The following is a 26075-nucleotide window of genomic DNA, read 5'->3' on the forward strand; positions in this document are numbered from 1 at the left end:
GCATTGCCAACTACCACAACCTTTACAGAAAGACTTGTAATATGTTATGTTTAGTTTAAAGCCCCAGCTCCTGGAGCCCTGTGATAATGTGAGAAAAATCAACTCTAAAAAAAATTAGTTTTCTCTGTTGGCTAAGAAGAACTTGAGAACATTATATAAACCAAAGGAAAATGAAAGAACCTGTCTAGATAACATTTTTTCATGTGATTTTTAGGACAGTGTCATTCATGGTTTTGGAACACATGAAACAGATGACACAGTGAGGGTGAGGTCACGGCAGTGCTGTTTTTATGAACTGAAGAGCAGAATTAGGGAAATTAGTTGTGCTACATCCAGGCATGGTGCCTCTTAGGAGTCCTGTAGCTGCAAACAAAGCACTGGAATAGGTTTCAGAAGATATGACTTCTGTTTCCGACTGTGCTGGCATCCTATTAGATGAACTTGAGTGACCTACTTCTACTCACTGTGCCTCAGTCTCTTTATTTGTAAAATGGAGGCCAATGATACTGAGCTCCTCTATAAAACACTTGGGGTGAATCCAGATGAGTGCAACCATGTGGTATGTGAAACCGCAAACACATTTGCAACGTCACATAGCACAGAATCAGGTGTTCTCCACACTGCCAGGGCACACTGCCCATGCATGTGCTGCTCTAGTTTTTTCTTTCTTGTTTTTTTTTTTTTTTTTTTTTTTTACCTCTGAATATCCAGAGATCAAAAAAACCTGCAGAAAAAAAAAATGGAGCACATGGGCAGTGCACACCGCTGAAAAGCAGAGCTGGGCCATCCAGAGCCATGCTGTAGCTGCTGTCTAGGCTTCAAGCAGCTGGATCGCCATGACTCCAGCCCCAGAAGGCCCCCAAGATCCAAGATAAGGCTGCTGAGGCCAGCACAGTGCTGACCCCATCCTCCCCTACCACCCCCAGAGTACCTTGCCATGCACCAAAGTCTGCATGGCGTGGGCATTCCCCAGAGACAAGTAGCTGCAGCGCAAGGTGCACCACTGTTACTTGTCCCCAGGGAACCAAATGTCTGCTTTCATCTGGACATGGCCTTGGAAGTCAGTATAGGAGCTACATATTATTAAGAATTCCTCCTGTGATATCCCTATAAATTTTCTACAGCCTACCTGACAGTGCTCAAGCTGGGAGCTTTTGTTACAAAAGTTGCAGAAAGGGGAATTACCTTGAACTTCAGGAGAATGAGAGGTTTCAGCCTGATAAGCCTTAAATAGGTAAGTGCTCCCATGACTATAACTTGGATAAAGTGTCCCTTGCCCCCGCTTCGCCTCTCCAGATTCACTTGGGTTAGCATTTGGGAACTCACCTTCTCCCTTCAGTAGCCTATTAGTGCCCAGCAATATACTGTGAATGCTGTTATCTTTTTGCAACAAGTTTAATGTTGACTAAAGCAATCTGTATACACAGCAGCCACTTGATAATAGCTTTCTCTTTAGTGCTGAGCAAAATTATATAGGAAAAATGTGTTGTGAATTGCTTGGAAATAAAAAAAAAATCCTTTAGAGGCTAATGCTTTCTGTGGGAAGCCTAAGAAAAAAATCACTCCCCGAATGACTTCCTGAGAAAGGTATTTTGTTATTTAATATCATAAGCATTATTGTGTTTGCAAGCTCTCTGCCACCTGCATTATTCCACTTAAACTCCTATTTAAGAAATATGAAATAATTCTGCCCTCTTTAAAGATATATGAGATTGGCTCCCAGTGGGATAGAAAAGCAACATAAAAAAGGGACAGTTTTAGTAAAGCAGCACTGCTAGAGGGCATAATAAATACATAAATTACTCACAACCAGCAGGCCATAGTCACAAACTGCAGAGAATGTTACTGGAGAACAAAGAAATATATTAGCACGCTAGAAAGAATCTGTGCAATTACCCACCGCCCTGCAGGCTGGACTCTTAAATCCCTCCTATCATTTGTGTCAAGCCTTAAGGAGATGCTGTCATTAGCTTGTATTCTGTTGGAGAGGTAGGGAACAGTCAGCAGAACTTCTGCCTCCACAGGGTGGGAACCACGCAGGCTCTGTGGGCTCCCATGTGCTCATATTCCACTGGAGGGCCTCTGTAATTCCTGGTGCTTGCTTACTTTCTGAGGGGGCAAAGGACAGATTTTTTTTTATATGTCTCTGCTCCTATCCCAGTTTGTGCACTTGGGCAAATCATTTTACTCTTTATGGCTGCATACAGATATTTGAGGAGGTTAGAGAGTATTAAAAATGGCCACCCAATTTAACTTAGTTCGACCAGGTGCAGACTTTACACTATTTAGGTGGATCAAAGTGTGAACCGTACAAAAGATCAGGACAGTTAGATCAGTCTAAAACTGGCCAACCTGATCTAAGAGTGCAGACAGAAGTGCCGCTCCCAGCTGTAACTCAGAATGATTTCTGCAAAGCATTCTGAGTTACGCTACCCCCGACCAAAGAGAAGTTCACTATTGGTTCCAGCAGGGAGGGGAATCTAGCTGTAGACTGGGAGCCTGGAGCTGGGAGCCTGTAGCAATGGCCTGGGCTCTCTGACAGTGCTCGCTGTTTTCACAACGGGATGGGAAAAGGCAGCGGAGGGAGCTCATTCTTGGGGCTCCCCAACAAGTACTGAAGGATAAATTGGAGCCCTCCTCCTAGCCCCCTGCACCTCGGGGGCAAACTCTAATATACCTGCCCCACCCTCCAGGAGGGGCTGAAAACCCCCAAGACTGAACTCCCTCTGTTCCCTTTTCCCCATCCCATTCTGAAAACAGTGACAGGCTGGGAGGCAGCACAGACAGAAGTTATGAAACACTACATTTTGAAACATCTTATTCTGATACCTCATGGAACACAGGGTCAGATTTTCACCTGACTGGCTATTTTTTAAGCTGTCTGCAGCCATGCACTTGTGTTTGGTTACACCTATAAACTGCTTTCTGTGGCCAGATCAGGTGAAAATTGTCACGTCTGTCTGTGGCCTAAGTGGACATCTGAGGTAGTCAAACTTAGCTCAGATCCAGTGAGACTCATCTAACTGACCATCTGTACAGGTCCCAGCACAGCCTCAGTCTGGGAAAGACCTGCCACTGGCCGTATCCCCATGGCTGCACTTTGCCTACCTCCTCCCTTGCACCAGGTTATTTTTAGCACCCACCCTTGCCCCAGTCCTAGACAGATAACCCTTCCCCTCACCCCATGAACAGCCAGCCCTCTCCCACGCTAGGCTACCAAACCCTGTATCCCACAAGCCACTCCCACTGCCAGTTTTATCAGCATTCACTGATGCCAGAAGCCAAGGAAGTAAGTTAGGGTAGGGTGGGGGGAGGGGGGTTGTTCTTCTGGGAGTGGGTGGGGTGTGTGGAAGGTAAAAATAGCTCCTGGTCCCAGGGGTGGGGAAGAAAGCCCCCTGATCCGCACCATGGACTCTGCCTACCCCCCTAATTCCCCTGATCTCCCCCTCAGACTCTGCCTGCAACCCCAATCCCCCAGCAGATCTACTGAACCCCCAAGAGCCTGCTTGCTCCCCTGATCCTCCCAACCCTGACTTCCGTCCCCACCATCCTGACTTACTTTAGATCTTGTGGCTATTTTAAACTTGATCTAACCTCCCCAAATGTCTGTACACAACCTATATGGATACAAAACTCTGTGCCTCTGTTTCCTCACACAGTATTTATTAATTTCTATTTGTTTCTTCTACGATGGCCCACATTTTTTCCTTCCATAGTAACTGTTTTGAAGTCATTTCCATCTCTGTGCCTATTGTCATCAAAGCATGTAAGTTTGCAGTTGCTGATTTCCAACAATAGAGTCCCCTGCTCTCCAATATTCTAATATAAGCACTTATATAATTTTCCATCCAGGAGATATAAAAAGTCATTTCAAGGCCAGCCTTATGGGTGGGCAACATAGGTAACTTTCCAGGGTGCCATGATTGGGAGGCGCCACACATGTACACACATGTGAGCAGCGCACACTCACAGCAGTCCTTTCCCCCTACCCTAAAATGGCCAATCCCTGCCTCAGCCAGGAGGAGCAGTGCCCAGCCCAGCCCATCCCCTTCCCCAGCCCCCCCACCTCCAGCTGCTGCTCAGGAGAAGCCAGGCCGGGGACATCCTGCCGGCGTGGTACCTGCTCCAGTCCGCCCACCTTGCTCCTGCACAGCAGCAGCCATGTTTGCCTGCAGGGCAGCTAGTCTTCTGATCCAGCCCAGGAGCTACCCCCAGAGCTTTATTTCTGAAACTGCCAGTAATACAACTACATACTTAAACTCAAAGAAAAGGCACCAAAAATACAAGCTTGCCCAGGGCACCATTTTCCCTAAGCTCAGTCCTGAGTAATTTTATGTAATAACTAATGTGAAGGAAGCACTGAGACCAAGGGCCAAAACTCATGGCTCCTAGAGTGCGCTGTCCATTACACCACAGTCAGTTCCCCTTTCATTTACTTTACTTCTGGCTCAATGAATCTTTTTACTCTTGGCTGCCTAGTGAGCCTGCTTTAATAGAAGGGGGACAGAATGTGCTCTCGGCTATATCTGCCCCAGAGCTTGATGGGTAAGGACCTCTTCTGGGACATATTAGATGTTAACTATGGCTGTTCCAAAGCCTCATGATTAGGGCAATTTACCAGGACATAGAAAGGGCAGGTTCAAAAGAAGCTGAGCTAGAAATTGGCTCAAGAGACACTGTCAGTAGATCATCACAGAGCGAAGCCTGAATCAACACTGCCACCATGCCTGACATGTAGTTGGCATAAAAGAGCAAAGAAAGACACTAAGTCATGTCTGCCTTCTGTTAAGAAGATAATATGATACAAATATGGTATGAATATTATTTTGTCTTTGCCTGTGGATGGTGTGTGTTCTTGATGAAAAAGAGAAGTGAGAGACTTGACAAAAAACCTTAAAAATAAAGGATTTTTTGTGTTGAAAATAAGAAAAAAATTGTTAGAAAGAAAGCATTAAGGAGTCCATGTAATGGGTTCCTTGTGGCCATAGACCTCATTTGCCATAACTAGTCTGTCTTCATAATAGCCACAAGAACAATGGACACGTGACTCAAAATTTGTATCCCTAACATTGCAATAGTGCTGGGCTACTCCAGGTTGGTAGGCTTGAATTACAGTATTACTATTAATAAACTGCATAACAATCTCATGGATTATTGCCTCTACAGCTGAAAGTCATTCACCTTTGACCAGAGTTGAATAGCATCTGTAGGCCTTTCTCCTATGAATTTGTGAACTTCCTTGATGCTGAGGGAAATTTGGTATATGGGATTGTCGTAATGAGTCCCTCATTTTGCTCCCAACCCATCTGGTAGTAGATATGTTGTTATACTAAGGCAAAGGGGTGGGAGATAGGGAATAGGCAATTTTTTTCTGTTAGATTTCCTAGAAGAGCATGCCGATGTAAAGAGTTCTGTTTTTCTCCTATCTCTGATTGCTTTCCCTCTAGGATCTCCCCTGTTGCATCTCATCTCACAGATTTGTGTCAACTAGTCCTGACATTTTCAAAACTGCATTTGGATTGGATTATTATATCATTTCCTTAATACAGCCAGGACAAAGTGAGGAGTCAGCAACATCAAATATTACCAATTCAGAGCGCTTGCTCCAACTTTTATGAGGGTAGGCCAGCTCCTAACATCTTTCTTTTCTTTTCTTTTCCTTCCCCGTGAACCTTGTCATTTTCTTCCTTTTCCCTCACTACATTTGGGTAGTTTAATCTATTGTTAGTTTATGTACGGCACAAGTTCATCTGTAATAGCCAGGTTTCACCACTTGTGATCTGCCACATAGTCCACCATCTGGTTCACCCCAGAGTGCCACAGCATCCAGGTTGATAGTCACAGCCATAGAATCCTAGAAAAGTATGAATGGAAGGGATTGCAGGAGGTCACCTAATCCTACCCCCTGCTCAGGGCAGGATAATCTTTATCCAAAAGATCTTATGCAAATGTATGGCTAACCTATTCTTAAAACTGTGCAAACAGCCCTCTCACACAACAACTAGGTATATTGCCCAAACGTATCAAAACACCCTAACTTGCTGCAGATTAAGTATGACATGGGAGCTGACAATGTCCTGCCACTGCAAGGACAAGTAGCAGTGTATTAAATGTGCTCAAGTGCAAAGAAGAGAACCATGTCCAACCAAGGCAACCCCACTCCCACCTCAGCCTATGCCAGATGTACTGTGGACTGTGTGCACAGAATAAATATATCAGGGAATTCAAGGTGTTCGGCTGCCAACAGAAACCCAAGACAAAAAAAATGATATAAAAAAAGAGGAGTTAGGTGCAATTAAAGATTGATTATTGTGGCCATAGCCATATAAACAAACTGCCCTTTACAGTAGTAAGAATATTACAGAAATAGCATGCAATCATTCTGAAAAATCCAGCATGGTAACAATGGCTGGGGTGGCATGGCCATAATGCACAGGGTTAACAGCCCAGAAATCAAAAGTTCAAGGCTTCAGTGTGTGTGTCAGAGTCCCCAAAATCCATGATTTCTGCTAAATACCTCATCTGAGAAAGACAAAGTAAGGTCTAAAGGAAACAGACCTCAACTCTGAAAAGAAGCAGATAAGCAATCACTAGATGTGTTCAGTACTGAGTCTTATAGAGAGAAGTGGAACATGATCACAAAATTTTGGGTTTTAAATTGATACAGGAACAGGTCAATGTGAAGTCTCTAAAATGATTTCAGATTTTAAGGACTAAACCTCTTTGCTGTTCAAGTACCATATTTTCTTCATATAACTGCACCTTCCTTTCTCTCTACCCCCCACAAAACCACATGGTGGAAATTGGGGTGTACATTATATGCAGGAAGTTAAGTATCGCTACAGGTCCAGAAATCTGGCAATAGTGTTAACTGCCAGGATTCTGCTAACTACAGCAATTAATACTGCCACTATTTCCCCACTGCCAAGTTTTCAGACTGGGGGGAGGGGAGACCCCCAGCCAGATGATGTTGCTTCACAAGCTGGACTGGGCCAGCATATAGGGTCAGTCCATGGCCAAGCCCAGCATGCAGTCCCAGACCCAGCACCTAGCCCGTGACCCAGTTTTTAGGGTCAGACTTGGCAAAGACCTCATGCACAGGGGTGACCTGTCAGGTGGCCCCAGAACCAGTGTGCAGCCTCAGAGTTGGTCTGTGGGCCATGTTTGGCATGTAGGGCTGGCAGCAGGTTTGGCTCCCTAGCTGCTGCTACTCCCATACCATAAAGCAGTGGTTTGCAATCTGTGGTCCACACATCTGTTGGGGTCCACAGACTATGTGTAAGAGGCCCATGAAGATAACTGTGATCAGTGTGAAAACTCACACTTACAACTCAAAGGAGTCCACACCTCCATTCAAAATTGTAGGAGTCCACAAATGAAACAAAGTTGAAAGTCACTGCCATAAAGGAGGACTTTTTTCAGGATGCCCTTAAAAAATAAGGTGCAAGCTATATATGGGTATAACAAGCCTCGTGTATCTGCCATCCCAGCACCAGGTCCAACCCACCTGCCATCTCTCCTTACTGCTAGGTTCAGCTCACACCTGGGGGGGTCTATGTTCCCCTTACAGTGCTTCCCCTTTAGGGAAACACCCCACAGGCCTGCAAGCATTTGTCAGAGCTTCATCTATCCCAGCCTTAGCTCATTTTTTTTTCTTTGGCCAAGCTCTCAGCCCTTGTTTACTGCCTGAGACCTCAGCTCCTGCACTTTGGTCCCAAGTAGACTACAAACCCTCCTGGGATGCATTTCACTTGACCAGCCTCAGCCTCCTTCAGCTTTGGTCTAGCTCCTGTCCATAGTGAGTGTCCAAGCACCCCAGCCGTGGCCTCCTTCTCCCCTGTAGCCACAACCTGGTCATCCAATCAAAATCAAACAAAAAATCCCATCCTAACTAGCCCTGATACAAATGCAAATCCCTCTAGTTCACCAGGTAGCTCTTCTTGGCTGGCTTGACTCCAAGCTGCAGCCAACTCTACTAGGAGCTCTGTATGCTGCAGCACTCAGAGCCAGACTGCCCTCTTCATGGCCGTAGGCTGGTCTTACATGCCCCAAGCCCAGCTACCTTCTGGTCATATGATCCTGTCTCCCACTCCCAGGGCCCAAGTGCTGTTAAATCTGCCATTAACAGCCTGCCCTTTTCTAGCCCCTGGCTCAGTTCACCCAAGCAGTTTCTACCTGCTGCCACTTTGCCCTCAGGCACCCTGCAACCTGCCTGTGGGTATAGTCACCCCATCCCTTCCTAGGGGCAGGGGTAGTGGTAGCTGTAGTTGGTCTTTGTTACAATAGGAGTGTGCTGTATACAGTAAAATATGGTATTCAGTTATTAACATAGGATTACTAGAATTTCAGGTGGTAGAATTTGACTCACAAACTGTGAGCATGCCAGCTGTGATAAGCTTGAATTTCACTGAATTTCATGAAAAAGTCAATATGGTAAAGAAAAAAACAAAAGGTAACTGTGATATATTTACAAAATACAAAGATGTATATGAAAGCCTAGAGTGCTTGTCAGGTAATAAAACAATAAAGCTAAAAAATAATGATTACTACCTCTAAATCACACGTCTCATAAAAGTCTCTGGCATTAACAGAAAAACAGTGAAGAAAGAGCTGCAATATTATAACAGAAGTGCAAGAACTATAGAGTGAGTCAATTCTATAGTGATCACAGACAAACCTGGGAGAGGTGAAATAAGAACATGCTTATAGAGGCTGGAACAAAGCATAAACAAAACAATAAAGAGGGAACATTTTCAATTGCCTACACTGGAAGAAATCACTAGTAACTTAGCAAAGGCTACAGTTTCACTCTTTTAGATGCCTAGAGTGCACTTTGGCAAGTGCAGCTGGATGACAAAAGTTATAGGCATTGTACTTTCAAGACACCATGTGGCAGGTACATATTTACCTGACTTCCTTTAGTAATCTGTTCAGTTCCAGAAATACAAAAAGTGATAGAACCTTTAGAAGCTCTGGAAGTTGATGTACATTCTCTATAGATGATATTTAGATGTGGGGAAATACCAGAAAAGACCACGGTGAGAGGCTTAGGTGAGTTTTAGACTAACACAACTATGCCCAAATAGAAAAAGAAATGCTAGCACATTTGTTGGATATATTTGATTTCATTAGTAGATTAGGCTCTGGGTTCCTAGTCCTGCCACAGTCTGTCTAACAGATCTCCAATATGTCACCTGAGGCATAAATTTTGTAGAATAACTACTAAGTCTAGTAATTTTGGATGCCTTATTTTGGGGAAGTTCAATATGATGTTTCATTAATCTGATTTTCAGAGGTCTTGAGCATCCACAGATCCCATTAACTTCAACTGGTGGTTTGAGGCCTTATGTAATTCAAATGTTATATAATAAAGAAAAATCCAATGGGGTTGCTTCTTTGAATTCAACAATATCAGCTCCTAAATCAGGCTGAAATGTCCACTTGTACATCATGAAAGGAAGCAAGATTGTAAGTAAAGGGTTTGAGGTTTTACCTTTCCTTCTAAGCTCAGGCATGCCTTAGATCCCCGTTATCTCTCATATGTGACAAGATTGCCATTGCTTCTTAATCTACTATTGAAGCCAACCTTTATTGCTGATAATTGAATATAGCCCACCCTTGCTCCACTGCTACCCCCATAAGACACTGCAAAGCTATCAAATCCCTCTTTAAAATGTGTCTTTGCTATGATTTTGAGAAATAGCTTGACACTGGCTAGGCACCTTATATGGTATGACAGCTGCTTATTACATCAAGTGTAATCATCCTACTATAAACTTGATATTCCCCTTGGCTTATTGCTATATCCATCTGTAGCTTCTTATCATGCAATTGTTTGTAAGATCTTTGGGGCAGGGGCCATCCGTTTATTACAGGTGTGTATAGCACCTACAGTGAGGACATAATCCCTACTGGGATTTTTAGGTAATACCATGCAAATAGTAAACTCTGAAGATAAATGATTTTACAGTCAGTTGCCTCTTGATTTGGCAGGACTAATTGGGAAAAGGAAGAGTGTGGAGAACGGCTTTCTAAGATTTCCTTTGGGACACAGCATTCATGTCTGGCACTGGTGAATCATGAGATACAGACCCATAAAACTTTCCTGAGTCCTTTCATAGCCTCAGACTGCTATTTTGACAGTAACCCAGTACTGAATGCAGTAAGTCCTCAATGTCAGGCCAGTGTAATTTTCAGGCCCTGAATCTCTGGTTTTATTGGGTCACAAAATTTCATAAAATGGAAGTTATTTTCTGCTAGCGCCTTGGCCAGCTTGTCTGGCTCTGCACTCTGATGCCTGTAATAGGATGTTGTTTACTGATCACCTCAAAAGAGCTAGAGGATTTTGAAGAGATTCCTGACATTGCTTTGTGATAATTAAGCTGGCTTCTCCCTCTTTTCTTTGCTCCTGATGTAGCAGTCAGGTCTTGAGTGATAGGCTAGAAAGATAGCTGGAACAGTGACAGGAGTTCATTAGAAGCGTCAGTCAGTATCAGCAGGTGTGGACACAGGAAAGCTTAGAGCCCTTTGAAAAGAGCAGCAGCCGGTAAGTTCCAGTTGTCATGCGTGAATGAGCTGAGAGCTATTCAAATGCAACAAAACTACTCCAGGTTTAGTACTGCTTCATTTGGGTTAAAGCTGAAGCAGGTTTGCTGCATTTGAATCATTCTCAGCACATTGGTACGTGTAACTGAAACGTACTAACTGCTGCCCTTTCCACACTTCCCTTTTGAAAGGACTCCAAGTGTTTGTGTGTCTGCAACCTTGTAGCATATGTGCTGTTTTACTAAGCACACACTGAAATCATTCTGTGTTAAAAACGCATTATGGCCAGTCTGAAGTGATCACACACTGAGTACTGAGGGGCAGGTATTGAAAGCTGTGCATATCTGCTCTACTAAGCAAAAGGTTGATGTTAGCATCTAGTTGTGCTGGGTGCTGTACAGTCAGAATAAAATTGAAATTCTTGTCTTAATGAGCTTCAATTCCAGCAAGAATCCTATACATAAATAATAGCAAAAAGCCTTCCTGTGCCTTCTGTGTTAATGTTAGAGTGACGTTGTAGTCATGCTGGTCCAGGAATTATGTGAGAGGCAAGGATTTCTTAGGGTGATATCTTCTATTTGTCCAACTGCATAGTTGGGATGGAGTGAGACAAACTTTCAAATGCAAGACATTCTTCATCCAGTCAGCTGGTGAAGAATGTCTTGCATTCAAAAGCTTATCTAACTCTAGCTCATATAAGCTGTTGGGTCAATAAAAGATATCACCCTAAGAGCTCCTTGCCTTTGTCATCCACCATTTGGCATCTTCTGTATTTAGGCTGTGTGACCTTTGAGGCAGTTACTGTCTCTTAGTGGGTGTATCTAAATGTGTCTCTAAACTAGACACTAAATGTGCAATAGACTAATTCTACTGTGTGTTAGTGCAGCAGGCAAAAACCATGCTAATGCATAGTAGAATTAGTCTGCTGTGCATTAACATCACACAAAAGTGTGTGCAGTAGCACTGATTACAGCACATTAAGTTAGTACCTGTTATTACGGGTACTAAACTTAATGTACCATAATTATGGCGCATTAATGAACATGTAGACATGCCCACTATATTTCTGTGCTGCACGCAGCATAATAAACCCTGATTCTGGCTGCTGTCACAATAATACTATGAGGTTTGATCAAAACATGACTTTTTGTGCTGTACTGCATTATGATATCTGTGGTCCACAAAAATGCTGAACAACTCTTTTATCCAGTTCCACTGAAGCTCTAGTACTCTAGCAGAACCTGGGAAGCCCTGAGAACTTAAGGCCAGTAGTCTCCATGTGGTACATGCTCACAAGTCCCTGAGGGCTTGCTGCTAATTTAGCAGGAAGATTCCCTATTTAAACCAACCATGTCCTGAGCATCCTTTTCTCTAGTAATCCAGAAGCAAACTTCAAGCATGGGATGCCCAAATTTCAGCTGAACACCTTTAAAGGAACATTTGCCTCTGCAAAAGCAGCCAGTGACTGTCCTTCAGAGGCCTCACTCTTTCCCTTTGCCTCATCTCCTCCTGAGGTGATGCTTTTCTTGGTGTTCCACTGTGCCCATTTTCCGCATAGCAGACTCAGCCTCTATCACATGTATAACTCCCCTGTTATTACGTGTGCCAAGGTTATCTGAAAAACAGGAAGTCATTACACTTCCTCTCCTCTGTAGAACATATCCCCAAACTCCAAAAATACCAAAACAGCTTCCCTTCATGGCTCCATCTTACTAGAACTAAGCAACCCTCTCTCCTGCTCTCTCAATGAGTTTGATGGGCTTTGGATGAGACCCCATATTCTAGCATGCCCTGCCATGGTGCAAGCCCTTCTTTCATTAAGCCAGCTCTGAATGGCTATACACAGAGCTCTCCCTGTCTCTCCATTCTGCCCCTGTCTCCACCAGGAGCATGCTGTTCCTGCACTGAAGGGAACAAGCACAGATGCTAGCCAAACACCCTTCGCTGGGACCCTGCCCTATCCCTTGACGCACGACACCCAATGAAAATGTACTAGTACGTTAGGGTCAACAAAGATTGTGAGAGGTGAGTGTGTTGTACTGAGCCCCTGTCCTGCTCCCTTCTTTGGGCCTTGTTACATGTTACACTGAGCTGTTCAAATGTTGATCAGCATTGGTGTAGCTCAAGTTTGAAGTTGTCACATCTTAAGGTAAAAAACTTCTTAGACTGTCCCCCACTTGCACAGTGGTGGCACAGCTGTGACTTGCCACTAGAGGGCTGGCAAGCAGGGGCTTGACCAAGAGGTGTAGCTGTGAGTTGCCACTAGAGAGCTGATGACCCAAGACAGGCTTCTATCCTCGCTCGAGATGATGATGTGTGATAGGTGGGTTGAGGGGAAAGGAACATGAAGCTGGGATAGGAATAAGTAATGAAATGGGGGGTGGACAAGAAATGGGGGTGGGGAAAGGGTAGCGGAAGGGAAGAAGTCCAGCCACTGAAGTATAAAGTAAAACTTAAAAAAATAAAAAATAAATAAAGACAAAGTAAATGAAAGAAGGTCACTTGCTTTAATAATTTGGGATTGGGGTATGGTGGGTGCTGGTTATGCTTCCTGAGGAGGCTGGGCCATGGGAGCGATGAGGGAAGGCTAAAGATTCAAAGAAGATGGAACTACTCAACAGCTATTTTGCCTCAGTCTTCACAAAAAAAAAAAGAAGCAGCAGCCAAACACTTAATAAGGATTATCTGGATAAGGAAAGGGGCAAGCTGATGGAGCAGATAACAAAAGGGATAGAGAGCTTTTGTTGGGTCTGAACTCTTGACGCCCACCTTGCTGGGGTCATCTGACCCCAATTGTCTTTCCTGCCCAAGTGCAGGGAGAACTGGACTTGATGATCTTGTAAGGTCCTTTCCCACCCCAATATCTATGAAACCATGAAGCTAATTCAAGTGAGCAGGGCAGGCTGAGCTTCATCTCAGTGTCCTGAAGAAAATGGCAAAGAAGATCTCAGGGCTCTTGGCAATAATATTCATGAAGTTGTGGGAGATGGGCCAGGTACCAGAGGGCTGGTAAAGGACCAATGTAATGTCCCTCTTTAAAAAATACAAGGAGGATCCAGGGAACTACACACCAATTAGCCTCACCACCATATCTGGGAAATTACTGGAGCAGATCCTATGGAAGGCTACTTGTAAACATCTGGAGGAGGGAAAGCTGGTCACAAGCAGCCAGAATGAATTTATGAAAAACAGATCATGTCAAACAAACCTGATCTCCTTCCTTGACAAAGTGACTACTTGGGAGGATGATGGCAATACTATGGATATAGTGTATTTAGACTTCAGCAAGGCTTTTGACAAGGTCCCACATGACCTTCTCATAAACAAATTGGAGAAACATGGGCTAAATAAAACTACTATAAGGTGGATAGATAGCTGGCTCAATAGCCACAAGCAAAGGGTAATTATTAATGGGTCCATGTCAAAATGGCAGGAGGTTTTGAGTAGTCCCACAGGGGTCTGTACCCCACCTGGTGCTGTCCAACATGTTTATTTACAATCTGGATGCTGGCATAGAAATCTTCTTGATGAAGTTTGCAGATGACATGAAATTGGGAAGGACTGGGAATACAGAGGATGTGAGTGCAATTCAGATGGATCTCAACAGTTTGGAAAGTTGGGCTAGAGTCACCAGGATGAAGTTCAGTACAGAGAAATGCAATGTGCCACACCTCAGGAGGAATAATCAAAAACACAAATACAAAACGGGTGATACCTGACTGGATGACAGCTCTGTGGAAAAGGACTTATTTACCCTCCCTCCTAAACCCGACTCCTGAACCCATCCATGCACTATGACCCAGCTAGCTGGCATATGCTGTGCACACAGTTTGCACAGGGTTTCACCATGGGGGTGAAAAGGTAACACCCCCCAGGGGTGAGAAGGGAAGTTGGCTTGGTGCCAGAATCTCACCCTCCCTGCCTGGGCAGTAGACTTCAGGTGTTAATGTGTGGATAATCCAGGAGTTAAAAGCTCCTGGAACTACCTAAAATTAATGTGTAACAAGGCCCTGGAGCAGAACACCGAGCTTTGCACTGACTGCCAGGAGAATGTACCCTATACTGAGTCACTCATTGCACTTCCTGCAGCATAGTATTCCCTGCTACTGCTTGGCACATTGAACTTAGGAAGGACTTCCAGAGGAGCACACCCATGACCAAGACACCTACATCATTCCCTGCTGATTCTCATTGGTGCAAAGTGATAGGCAGTCACTAAAAGGGAGTGGTGTTTGGCTACAAGATCTCTGTGTTAGGTAGACTCGTGACACATGAATATGTGCCTCTGAACAGCCTTTGTGATTGCCAAGAGAGCTTCTTTATTTGCTATTCTGGTTTGTGTTTTGCAGGTGAATTGGAGTGCTGCAATCAATGCCTTCTCTGCTATTTCCAGTAATGACAGAGATCTGATCAGAACTGTTTTGTTTTTGGAGGCGTCATCGCACAAAGCTGGTGACTACCTGTAGTCATGTTTTTCACAAAGAATTAGGTTGCTAGCCCCAGACTGCTGCTCAAATCTCATTCCAGGCAATACATTCTACTCACCCTGCATTCCCTTGCAGCCTCAACTGGGGAAGTTAATCTTAATTCCCTTCCTATGGTATGTTATGAGTGGTATAGGTCTATTTGTCTGCATTTCAAAGGTGGCTGCATTTTAGTGGTGACTAGAATGGTATTGGGGCAGATCGGCGTTTCAGTTCCCTGGTCACTACTAGGGTATATAAAAATTATGCAACAGAATCTATGCTAATAATATAACAGATATAGCCCTCTGGATTAGATAAAATGTCTGCAAAGTGTGAAACAAATGTAACCTACACAGTACTGTCTGGTGGAGTCTCTCAATGGCCTGAAACAGAAGTTTTGAGAAAGAAGTTAACATCTAGGCAGCTACATCATGCTTTCTATAAGCTTCCCTCCCCTCCCTTAGCATCACATTTGAGTGCCTCACTGTGTATCTAAACATCTCTATTTATCACAGTGGAGTATTGATTCTGCAGACTAATGGTGAAAGATAGCTCCGTCATTGCTGAATGAAACGCATCAGGGAGAAAAATCTTTATAGTCACCTGGGAGTAGCATGTCATTGTGGTATCAAAAGTGAGTGGAACCCAGGCTGTAGATTAGAGGATGCCCACAGAATTAATACAACTTATTTTTATTATAAAATGATCTCCTGTTCTTTGGTTTACGTCTCCCAGTTCATAAAGTTACCTTAAAGAACTGGGGATCCTTTAGAATGAGATATGTGGTATTGTTTAGGGCAGAGGTTCTCAAACTGTGATCTGCGGACCACCACTGGTCAGCGAGCTCCATTCAGGTGGTCCACAGAAAGGTTGCAGAACAATCAAGAACATCTGTACTTGTAAGGTAAGACTACTATATTAAAATGTCAGTTGTGTGCTTTGATTTGTAGAACAAAAACAAGTTTAAGTGGTCTGCTGAGACCCTCAGCAAATTTCAAGTAATCCATGGGGAAAAAAAAAGTTTGAGAATCACTGGTTTAGGACCTTTTTATACCTAACACTGTGAGCACACAAATATTGATCAGTGTCAGTGATGTCTCAAGTTTGGAGAAGTCACATTCAGGCCAAAGGAGGCCTGGAGGACTGAAAGATCAGAATCTCCTCCCTCCCTTTCTGGTCTTTTCCCCTGCCCCTTTGGGTTTCCCCTTTCCCCCCCCACAGATCCCTCCCATCCTTCCCCCCCACCCCCTTGTGGCTGCCTGCACCATCTGTGCCAGGGAAGCGGGCACAGAGGGGTTAACCTGCCTGCCTGGCCAGCACTGCTGCTGGTTTTCTGAGGGCTGACCACACCTGAATTGCAGAAGCAGCAGTGGCCAGGCAGGCTAGTTAACCCTTCCCTGCCTGCTCCCCCAATGCAGACAGCATGGGCAGCCACAAGTCAGCAGAGGGGCATTGAGCAGAGAGGGTGGTGGCATGACAGTGGGCCTGATCTGTGCCAGTGGTGGAGGGGACAGGTGGGGTATTCATACCAAGGTGTAGCCTACAGTGGCCATACCTTAATGTAACATGGATCAGAGATAATCCTACCCTGGAGTGATATATATAACTGAGCTGCTATATAATGAGTGCTTAAAACTAGTTTTAGGTGTTAATGTGTGGACAGTTCACATGTTGAGAGTTCCAGGAGCCACCCAAAATTACCTTTTAACAAGACCCTTATAACAAGGCATATTGAATAGTGACTTAAATGGAACATGAAGGATACAACTTATGATTTTATCACAAGCTTGTTTGGTAGTTTTCTGAAAGCCTCAACTCCTAAAGTTGGATAAACCCATCTTTGGTCAGAGGGCAGCAGGACAGGCCCTACGAGGAGAGACTAAGGGACCTGAACCTGTTCAGCCTCAGCAAGAAGAGGCTGAGGGGGGACCTGGTGGCTGCCTATAAAGGCATCAGGGGAGATCAACAACAAATAGAGCCTTTTTCTCCCCAGCACCACGTGGGGTGATAGAGATCAATGGTAATAAGCTGATGGAGAATAGGTTCAGGTTAGAGATCAGAAGACAATATTTTACAGTTAGGGTGGCCAAAATCTGCAACCAACTTTGCAGGGAAATGGTTCTCGCCTCTACCTTGGGCAAATTCAAGAAGAGGTTGGATGATCACCCGTCTGGGGTCTTGTGAACCTAGCATTCATTTCCACCTGTGGGAGGGGGTCAGGCTAGATGATCTGTTTAGGTCCTTCCTTAGCCACTATGAAACTATGAACTATGACCAGCCAACCATCCAGCTAGCATATTAGCCATCCATCCCACCATCTCCACAACTGGCTGTCCCTTCATCATTCCATTACATCATCCTGCAATTGTCTCACATGCTTATCAATCCAGTTACTCCCCACCGTCCTGCCCTCATCCTCTCATTGTCCAGGGCTCAGCCACCTGTAAGAAATACCCAGAGATCTGGACACAGACCCCACTCGTGAATATTGGGCATCATCATACTAGGGAAGCATCACTCACCCTCCTCCCTCAAACTGGGTAGGTATGGGATTTCAGCTCCCTTAACCTCTCCATTCAACAGGATAGCATAGTGCCCCAGACCCCTGCCTCTGCCCCTATTTGTGGACTGATTAAACCCATATTGGCAAGGCTAGGCTCCTTGTGGGCCACTTTAAGGGAATATCTGCCACCTCCTCTTCCTTTAGTTCAAATAGCAACTCTACCCCCAGTTTACAAAGCCCTTTTTTTCAAAGAACAATGTCCTTCATTTGAATATTTAAAATGTTAATTTAGTTTAAAAAACAAACAAGTGAATTGGCCATTGTATTGACCAGGCATTGAGCAATTGTGGTCTTTTGTCCTGTGGCAGAGTGCTTTTGGGGGTGCTTGCCACTCGAGGGCCTTCAAAGGGGAGCCTGCTTTGCAGGAGCAGCAGGGGGAAAATTCCCCCAGGAACTATTTTAAGGGGGAAGGTGTGAGGCAGAGCATTGTTGGTGCCTGCCACTTTAAGAGCGGAGCCAGCAGGTGCTTGACTGCAGTGGCCATTTTAGATCTCTGGCTGCCTATATATACAGAGCAGTTCACTGCTGGCAGGCCAGGCAGTAACATTGCCTGGCTGCATTCAACATCCTTGGGGTAAGGGCAGGAGCTATAGGTGATGGCTTGGAGCCTCCTAGTGCTGGGCATGGCCTAAAACTGCACCCTGCCAGGAGTGGATGGTCTGGTGGGGCTCCTAGTAGTGCGGGAGCCTCCAGGAAATGCTAGGCCAGTTACCACCCTGGTGAAAGGTGGGGAGGGGTGTCTTAACCCCAGCCCTCACCTTCAGGTGGGTCATTTATCATCAGAGGTAGTTTTGGCCAGGCACAGGTGTGGCCACCTGAGCCCTGTGGGGTGCAAGACCCCAAGGAGTGAGAGTGGGGCCAAACATGGTTGCAGCTGAATGAGCCCTGTGGGGTGCAAAACCCTGAGGAGAGGTAGCTGGGGCCAGATACGGCTATGGCCACTTGAGTCCACCGGGGAGAGAAGCCCCATAACCCCAGTGAGGGGGCAGAGATGGTAGGAACCCTATGACAGGGGAGTAGGCCAAGGTATGTCTGCAGACACCTGATGCTGTAGTTTGGGCCAGAGGCCAAGTAAGGGGACTCAGTCAGAGAGACAGGGATGAGTCCTAACCCTGGTAAGTCTTCCACCACTGGGAGGCTAAGTGTGGGTTGAAAGTAAGACCTGTACTCAAGCACAATGGCCTGCTGCTCCAGAGGAGGAGTGAGAGTCCCCTTGAGACCCTGAAGCACTAGTCGTGGTGTGGGTTAAAAATGCCTCAGTGAGGGGTGGCCCCAGAGAGGAGTGGCCTCACTGAGGGGGCGGAGATGAGAAGCCCCAGTAAAGGGAAAACCAGGAGGCTGGGAGACCAGTATCTGTGAGTCTGTATAGAGTTGCCCTAGAAGGGGCCAAGGCAAGCTTAGACCTGGTCAGGTAATTGGCTGGCCACTACTCTGGTGAGGGTCACAGGAGAGGCCCAAAAGACGGTATGTCTGCTACCCAAGGTATGAGCTAGCTACAGCCTATGGCCTAAGGGGCCTGCTCCAAGAGCAAGCAAGGCAGTACAAGTTGTCAATGCATGAAAGACACCCTGTGAGAGGGGGTGGAGTGTGAGAGGCCCTAGTGAGAGGAGGGTGGTGTGAATGTGTGCATGTCTGAGGCCTGATAATGAGGCCTAAGCTTGGTCCAGCTATAGGCCAGGAGAATTGTGTCATCTGGATGCCATCTGCAAGGCTTGGGTGGTTTGGGCTGTGGTGTAGAGGAGGAACAGAGCCACAGATAGTGCCCCCTGGCATCAGGGCAAGAAATGGGCAGCCTCCTGCCTTAATTAATTACAACTAGGCATGGCAGGAAAGACAGGTGAGCGGCATGCCCAGAGGCAGGTAGGGAAACCAGCACTGTGGCTGATCAGGGAATTCCAATTTTGCCTCATGTCCTATAGCCCAACATTGCTGGAACTAGTTCACCAGGGCATGCTGCAGGAGAATACCCTGACATGATGCTCAGAAGTCTTGGTCTCTGGGGACTGGCATCAACGGCCAAACCTCTGGGCCACTACTTCCCAAGCTTCCAAAAAGGCCTTACCCCTGGACTTATAGATGTTGTGCAGGACACAGGCCAAAATGATCATGCAGAGCAGGTGCCATTTGCTAGAGTCCACTATCACCAGCAGTGCACTCCAGCATGCCTTGAGGTGCAGAGAGAATCACTCAGTTATCATTTAGCAGTTGCTCAGTGTAACAGGACCACCGCTGTATAAGCAACCGTGACGCACCTAGTAGCTACAGAGTTCCTGTTCTGCTCTGGCTCTAGGATTCCTCCTTTCACTCCTTCCTGCCATGCCCAATGTCCTTTGTTAGTTTTGGAACAGGAAGCTGCCCTAGAGCCCTGTCCCACCTTCCCGCCAACAGATCCCTCTCAGACCCCGGTAGTTCTGATCCAGCCTTCTCACTAGAGGGACCCTCTTGGCCTCTGTGTCCCCCAGGGCACCTGCTGCCTTGTAGACTATTCATGGCCTCCAACCACCCCTACAGCTGTGCCTATGTTTCACAGATGTTACTATTTAGTCACTTCCCTTTGCTGGGGCTCCAACTGGTGGACACCTAACTGCATGCACTTCACTCCACTTCCATGGTTGTCTTCAGTAACATTGCTCCCTTTCATCTTCACTGCACAAATACAGAAGTAAACTTACTAGCCAGACCACATGATAGCTCTATGCTACGAGTACACTGGGACATATTCCACCCACCAATAAATCAGCTTCCTTCAAGAAGCATGATATGGTCCACCCTTTCAAAATTCTTAGACTTTTCCTTACTTCATGGCACAAAGTACGGTCAGCACAAGCACCAATCAGTCACCACATCTCTAACCCTACAGTCAGTCAACTAGGATTTACCTGAACATGCTGTTATTGGTGTAGAAGTAATTGGCTTACTTGACTAGAACAACAGACAAAGACCAGAAGTGCTGATACTGCTTAATTCAGTTAAATGTTCTGAGATAAGGAATCCCGCACACCTTGGGTTATCTTGATATCTTGCCCTGTGCATAGATAGTTTGTTTAAGTAAACTTCCTAAATTTCTGTGTAATTTACTATTGTTTTGTTTCTCCAAGGTGTATTTTTTATCTCTTTCTCTGTCTTTAGTATAAATATGCTTGTAAACTTAGAGAGTCTGAGAAATCCTTTGAAATAGACAAGTGGGTGATTCCCCTTGCTGTATGGAATTCTCCCTGTGATCACAGTATAGCCTTAAATAAAGAAAAGCTGGCTCTGTCAGTTCTGATTCAACCACAACGCGAAGTTTGATTTCTTCCACAATTTGGTGCCGTGACTCAGATAGACGCCCGGAGTGATCAGTTGGGACACAGACATCTCTTTACTGACGCCCTGGTGCCAAACCAAGGTAAGAGACCTTTTGAAATCTCTACTGGGGCTTTTCAGTGAGAGGCTGTCTCTGTGTCTTCCTGATCCACTACTTGAGGCTCACTCTATCTGAACTTTTGCTGCCAGAACTGTCAGACCCACTGTGTAAGTATTAACTGTGAGTACAAAGAGTCAAGGTTAAGAGTCAAGGTTAAGAGTCAAGGTTAAGAGTCAAGGTTAAGAGTCAAGACTCTGTGTTGCTGTTGTCAATGAAAGTATTTCCCTGTGTGAATTGAGTTAAGTTCTGTAAAGAACTGTGAGGTCTCTCTGAGACCAGAAGTAGAAACCTTGTGCAGTCACCCCGAAGACACCAGATTTGTTCTGTGTGCTCTTCAAAAGCAAGGGTGCAAGGTGGAAACTCTTAGAGTGTGAGCATTTTCCACAATAAGCGTTGACCAAGGCTGAGACTAAAGAAATGCTCTTGAACCTCGTGCCTCAATGCAGAAACTCCCTTGTGTGAATTGAGAGTATGAATTGAGAAATATGAGCCACTGACCAGGTCTGACACTAAGGTTGGGTTCAGCCGCCCCAAGGCTGTCCGGAAGGGCAGTTTTGAATGCAAGGGGGGCCCAACTGGAACCTTGTGACCCAGTGGACAGATTTACCCTTTCCCCACCCTCATAAATAAGCCGTGTCTAACCATGAGTAACTGCATTGTGTGCTGTTATTGCAGTGGAGTCTTGTCTTTGCACATTAGCCACAGCATCTCTATGCCACTAGCAAATCTCACAACCTGACCGGACACTGCGAATAAGCCATTCCTATATGACAGACATGTGTGAATTGAGTTTAAAGATATGGGGAGCAGAGTGTCTAAAGACATACCGGCTCCACCAAAAGGGACTCCAGCATTGTACATGTACACACACTATGGCCATAAAAGTTGTAAGTTTCTAGACAAATGGAATTGGTATACCAGAGATGATTTTAGCCGGCAGTTTCCCCTGGAGGGAACATTTGATTTAAATAAAATTGTTCATCTCCGCAGAGACCTTGAGTTAAGAGGTAGTAATATACCACAGACTCAGTGGGACACATTTTTTGATTGGTATGAAGAAGCTTTCAAAAGACGTCAAGAATCTCAAGTTCGGAGTCTTAAGGACTCCCAAGAGAAACTGAAATCGCAGATAAAAGAATTAGAGCAGAGAGGTGCACCAAAAGGGGGACCCCCATCAATAGTACCATCAGCACCAAAACAACTTTATCCACAAATAACTGAGAATGACTCTGCAGAAGATATAACTGATTTTCTTAATGTGCCACCCCCATATCAGTTCCAGGCACAATCTGAACCTGAAGAAGTCCAAAGTAACCAAATAGACTCTTCCGGCAGGATTAACCCACCTCATCAGGAAACTATCACTCAACAACCGTCACCTGCCCCCGGGGCATGCCCACATCCATCAAAGACATGGCATCTGTCTCCTGAAATCTCAACTCCCTTCTCTTGTTTAAGGTCTGGTACCCAGTATGGTCTTTAAAATCTAAGAAGGCTCAGCTTATGCCTTTATGCCAACTTCCAGGGCAAGGTCCAAATGGGGAAACTACAATGACAGTCCCTGTCCCCTGGACCCCAGGAGATCTCCTAAACCTTGTTAAACAATTTCCCAACATCAGAGAGGAGCCCCAGAAATTTAAAGATGAATTGGAAACTGTAATCCATTGTTATGATCCAACATGGACAGATTTGAACCAATTAATGGGAAGTGTTCTGCCCTCTGAGGTCTGCAACCACCTCATCGCACAGGCTACTTGGCCTACTCAAGACCCTGGAATTGGAGATCACTTAGCAGATGCCTGAAGACACCTCCTTGAGCCTGTGCTTAAAATTTGCCCCAGGAAAACTGACTGGGCCAAAATACATAACTGTAAACAAAATAAAGGAGAATCCCCAGCAGACTACATGGACTGCTTGAAACTAGTATTTGAAAGACATTCTGGTATTGAAAATGCAGTTGCTTCCGCTTTTGTCCACGGACTTCTTTCTAAAGTCCAGGAACAGTTGTTCACAATTGCTGTAGGTTGGCAGACTAAGCCACTTGCAGAACTAGTCACCATTGCAAATCATTGTACAACCTGCCAGGAAAAGAAAAAGGAATCCACGGAAACTAAGTTAATGTCATTGCAATTACAGACTTTAGACAGGGGCAGAAGCCGAGGTTTCCATCGAGGACAGTTCAGAGGCAGGGGATGTGGTCGTGGGATGGGACAAGGAGATTTCAGTCCCAAAATAATGGCAGTTGTCATTATTGCGGCCAACCAGGACACTGGAGGGCTCAATGTCCTCACTGGCCTGGCCAGCCAGGGATGACGTTTAACCCTCCACTACCTCCTCTCACTCAATTCTCTGTCCCAAATCAGGGAGCCTCCTGTTAAGCCAGCCTGACAAATAGTAACATTATCACAGCCCTGCTTCTCCCACTTAATCAAGATGATCCCTTTGTTTCCTGTGTGATAAATGGCATCTCTACAAAATGTTTAGTAGACACGGGTGCAAGCTGCTCTACTCTTTAAACTGAAGAATTTTCCACAACTCTCCTCTCCTCTGCTGTTGTAAATCCTGTGGGAATTTCAAATAAAATAGTTCCTCATCCTGTTTCTCAACCATTACATGTTTCTCTTGGTCCTGTTTCTGATCAACATGCCTTTCTCCTTAGTCCTTGTTCTCCTGTTAATTTGTTAGGCAGAGATTTGCTTTGTAAACTCCACTGTACTATCTATTGTTGTCCTAATGGTGTTTATTTAGATATCCCTTGTGATAACGAGATAGCAGTACTTGCTGCTTTAGCTAGCTCACCTCCTGAACCTGACTTCCCTGATCTTTCTGTGTTGCAAGAAGAAATCATAAAAGCTGTCCCTCCATTTCTCTGGTCCCAGCATGCTAATGAAGTGGGACAAATCCATACTGCCCAGCCTGTAAAAATTAGATTAAACACAGCTAAGCCTTTACCCAAAGTTGCTCAATACCCTTTACATCCAGAAGCTGAAGAAGGGATACGCCCTGTTATAACTGCCCTTTAAAAGCAAGGTATCATTGTCCCAACTAAGAGACCTTGTAATACCCCTATTCTTCCTGTAAAAAAACCTGGAAAGAATACCTATCACTTTGTACAAGACCTCCGTGCGGTAAATTCTGCAGTTTTACCTATTTTTCCTGTTGTACCAAATCCAGCTACTATCTTGGCCTGTATTCCCCCTAAAGCTTGTTATTTTACTGTTGTTGACTTGTGTTCTGCATTTTTTTCTATTCCAATACACCCTGATAGCCAGTTTCTCTTTGCATTTACCTATCAAGGACTTCAGTATACCTGGACATGATTGCCCCAGGGTTATACTGAATCCCCTTCTCTTTTTTCTCAAATTCTGAAAAAAGATCTAGATGACATAATATTTAAAGAAAATTCTATGCTTATGCAATATGTTGATGATTTGCCCTTGGCATCTACCTCCCTTGAAGCCTGTAAAACTGATTCCTTAACTCTCCTTACCTCTCTTGCCCTAAAAGGCCATAAGGCGTCAAAAGAAAGCTACAACTGTGTCTTCCTCGTGTCCACTATTTAGGTCATGAGATTTCTGCAGGAGAACAACTGCTTTCCTCTTCCAGAATAGAAGCTATTCTTAAAATCCCTAGACCAGCTACTGTGTCCCAAATGCGTACCTTCCTAGGCATGGCTGGCTACTGCAGCCAGTGGATACTTGGCTATGCCTCTATAGTCAAGCCATTGCAAAATCTGACTCTTGTCAATACCCTGAGCCTTTACCCTGGACTTCAGAAATCGAAGCCGCTTTTGCCTCTATTAAACAAGCTCTGTCGCAAGCTCCTGCCTTAGGTCTTCCCAATTATACTAAACCTTTTATTCTTTTTTGTCATGAAAAGGACAGATTTGCACTTCCAGTACTTACTCAGACACATGGAGACAAGCACCGTCCCATTGCTTATTATAGCTCTGCTCCTGACCCTGTTGCAGTTGCATTTCCCCCATGTCTCCATGCTGTAGCTGCAGCCACTGTCACTGTTGAACTTTCCTCCACCCTTGTGTTAGGTTCTCCCCTTACTGTTGCTGTCCCACATGCTGTAGCAGCCCTTTTACTAAAAACAAAAACCCAACACCTTTCAAATGCTAGATTAACTAAGTATGAAATCTTGCTTCTCTCTGCTGGAAATATCACCCTAACTAGGTGCCCCGTTTTAAACCCTGCTTCTCTGTTACCTACCCCTGCAGATGGTGAACCCCATGATTGCATTTTTGTTACTGTGCACCTAACAATGCCCCGCACTGATCTAAAGGACATCCCCTTGCAAAACCCAGATCTAGTATTCTATGTTGATGGATCGTGTCAAAGAAACTCAAAAGGTTCCCTTGTTGCAGGGTATGCAGTATGTTCCCAATATGATGTTATAGAAAGCCATCACTTACCTAATATGTATTCAGCTCAAGATGCCAAGCTTGTGGCCCTCACCAGGGCTTGCACCCTAGCCTCTGGTGCCTCTGTTAATATTTATACTAATTCTCACTATGCTTTTGGTATTGTACACGATTATGGTCAACTTTGGAAACAAAGGGGCTTCCTCACTTCGGGAGGTGCCAAGATTAGTAATGGTCCATACGTAAATGACTTGTTGAATGCTTTACAATTACCTTCTGCTGTTGCTATTATTAAATGCCAAGCTCACCAGAAACCTTATGATGATGTGACACGTGGGAATGCTCTGGCAGATTCCACTGCCAAAGCTGCTGCTATTTCCACTCCTCAGGCTACGCCTGTGTTTTTGTTTATTCCAACTGACCAGTCTCCATTGGCAAATCTTCACGACATTGCCCTCCTCCAAGATCAGGCTCCAGAACCAGAGAAATATACACGGAGACTGGCTGTGTGTTTGTTACACCCTGACCATTTGTGGCGCTCCCCGGACGGCTGCCTGGTTGCCCCAGTGGTCCTTCTTCCTCATCTTGCTCGCATATACCATGGCGTGGCACATGTGAGCAAAGTGGGGATGATAGAAGCTGTTAAGCTTGATTGGTTTGCTCCAACTTTTCCATCTGTCGCTCAACAGTACTGCCACCCCTGTCCTATTTGCCAAGCCCATAATG

At 45.1% G+C, this 26075-nt stretch overlaps 1 long non-coding RNA gene across 9 annotated transcripts in view; it reads right to left on the bottom strand.

Annotated features, from left to right (window-relative positions):
- Nucleotides 1-26075, bottom strand: part of LOC149857498 (uncharacterized) — a 70440-nt gene that overhangs the window by 34427 nt on the left and 9938 nt on the right. For 3 of the 9 annotated variants that reach the window (XR_016444267.1, XR_016444264.1, XR_016444271.1), the window contains exon 2: nt 1808-1845. The exons of the other annotated variants lie outside the window; for them this stretch is intronic. This is a non-coding gene — a long non-coding RNA (uncharacterized LOC149857498). The remainder of the gene's footprint in view (nt 1-1807; nt 1846-26075) is intronic. 9 annotated transcript variants of the gene reach the window in all.

Source organism: Crocodylus siamensis, chromosome 9 (assembly GCF_052110815.1).
Source record: "Crocodylus siamensis isolate JL-2025a chromosome 9, ASM5211081v1, whole genome shotgun sequence".
Classification (NCBI taxonomy): Eukaryota; Metazoa; Chordata; order Crocodylia; family Crocodylidae; genus Crocodylus; species Crocodylus siamensis.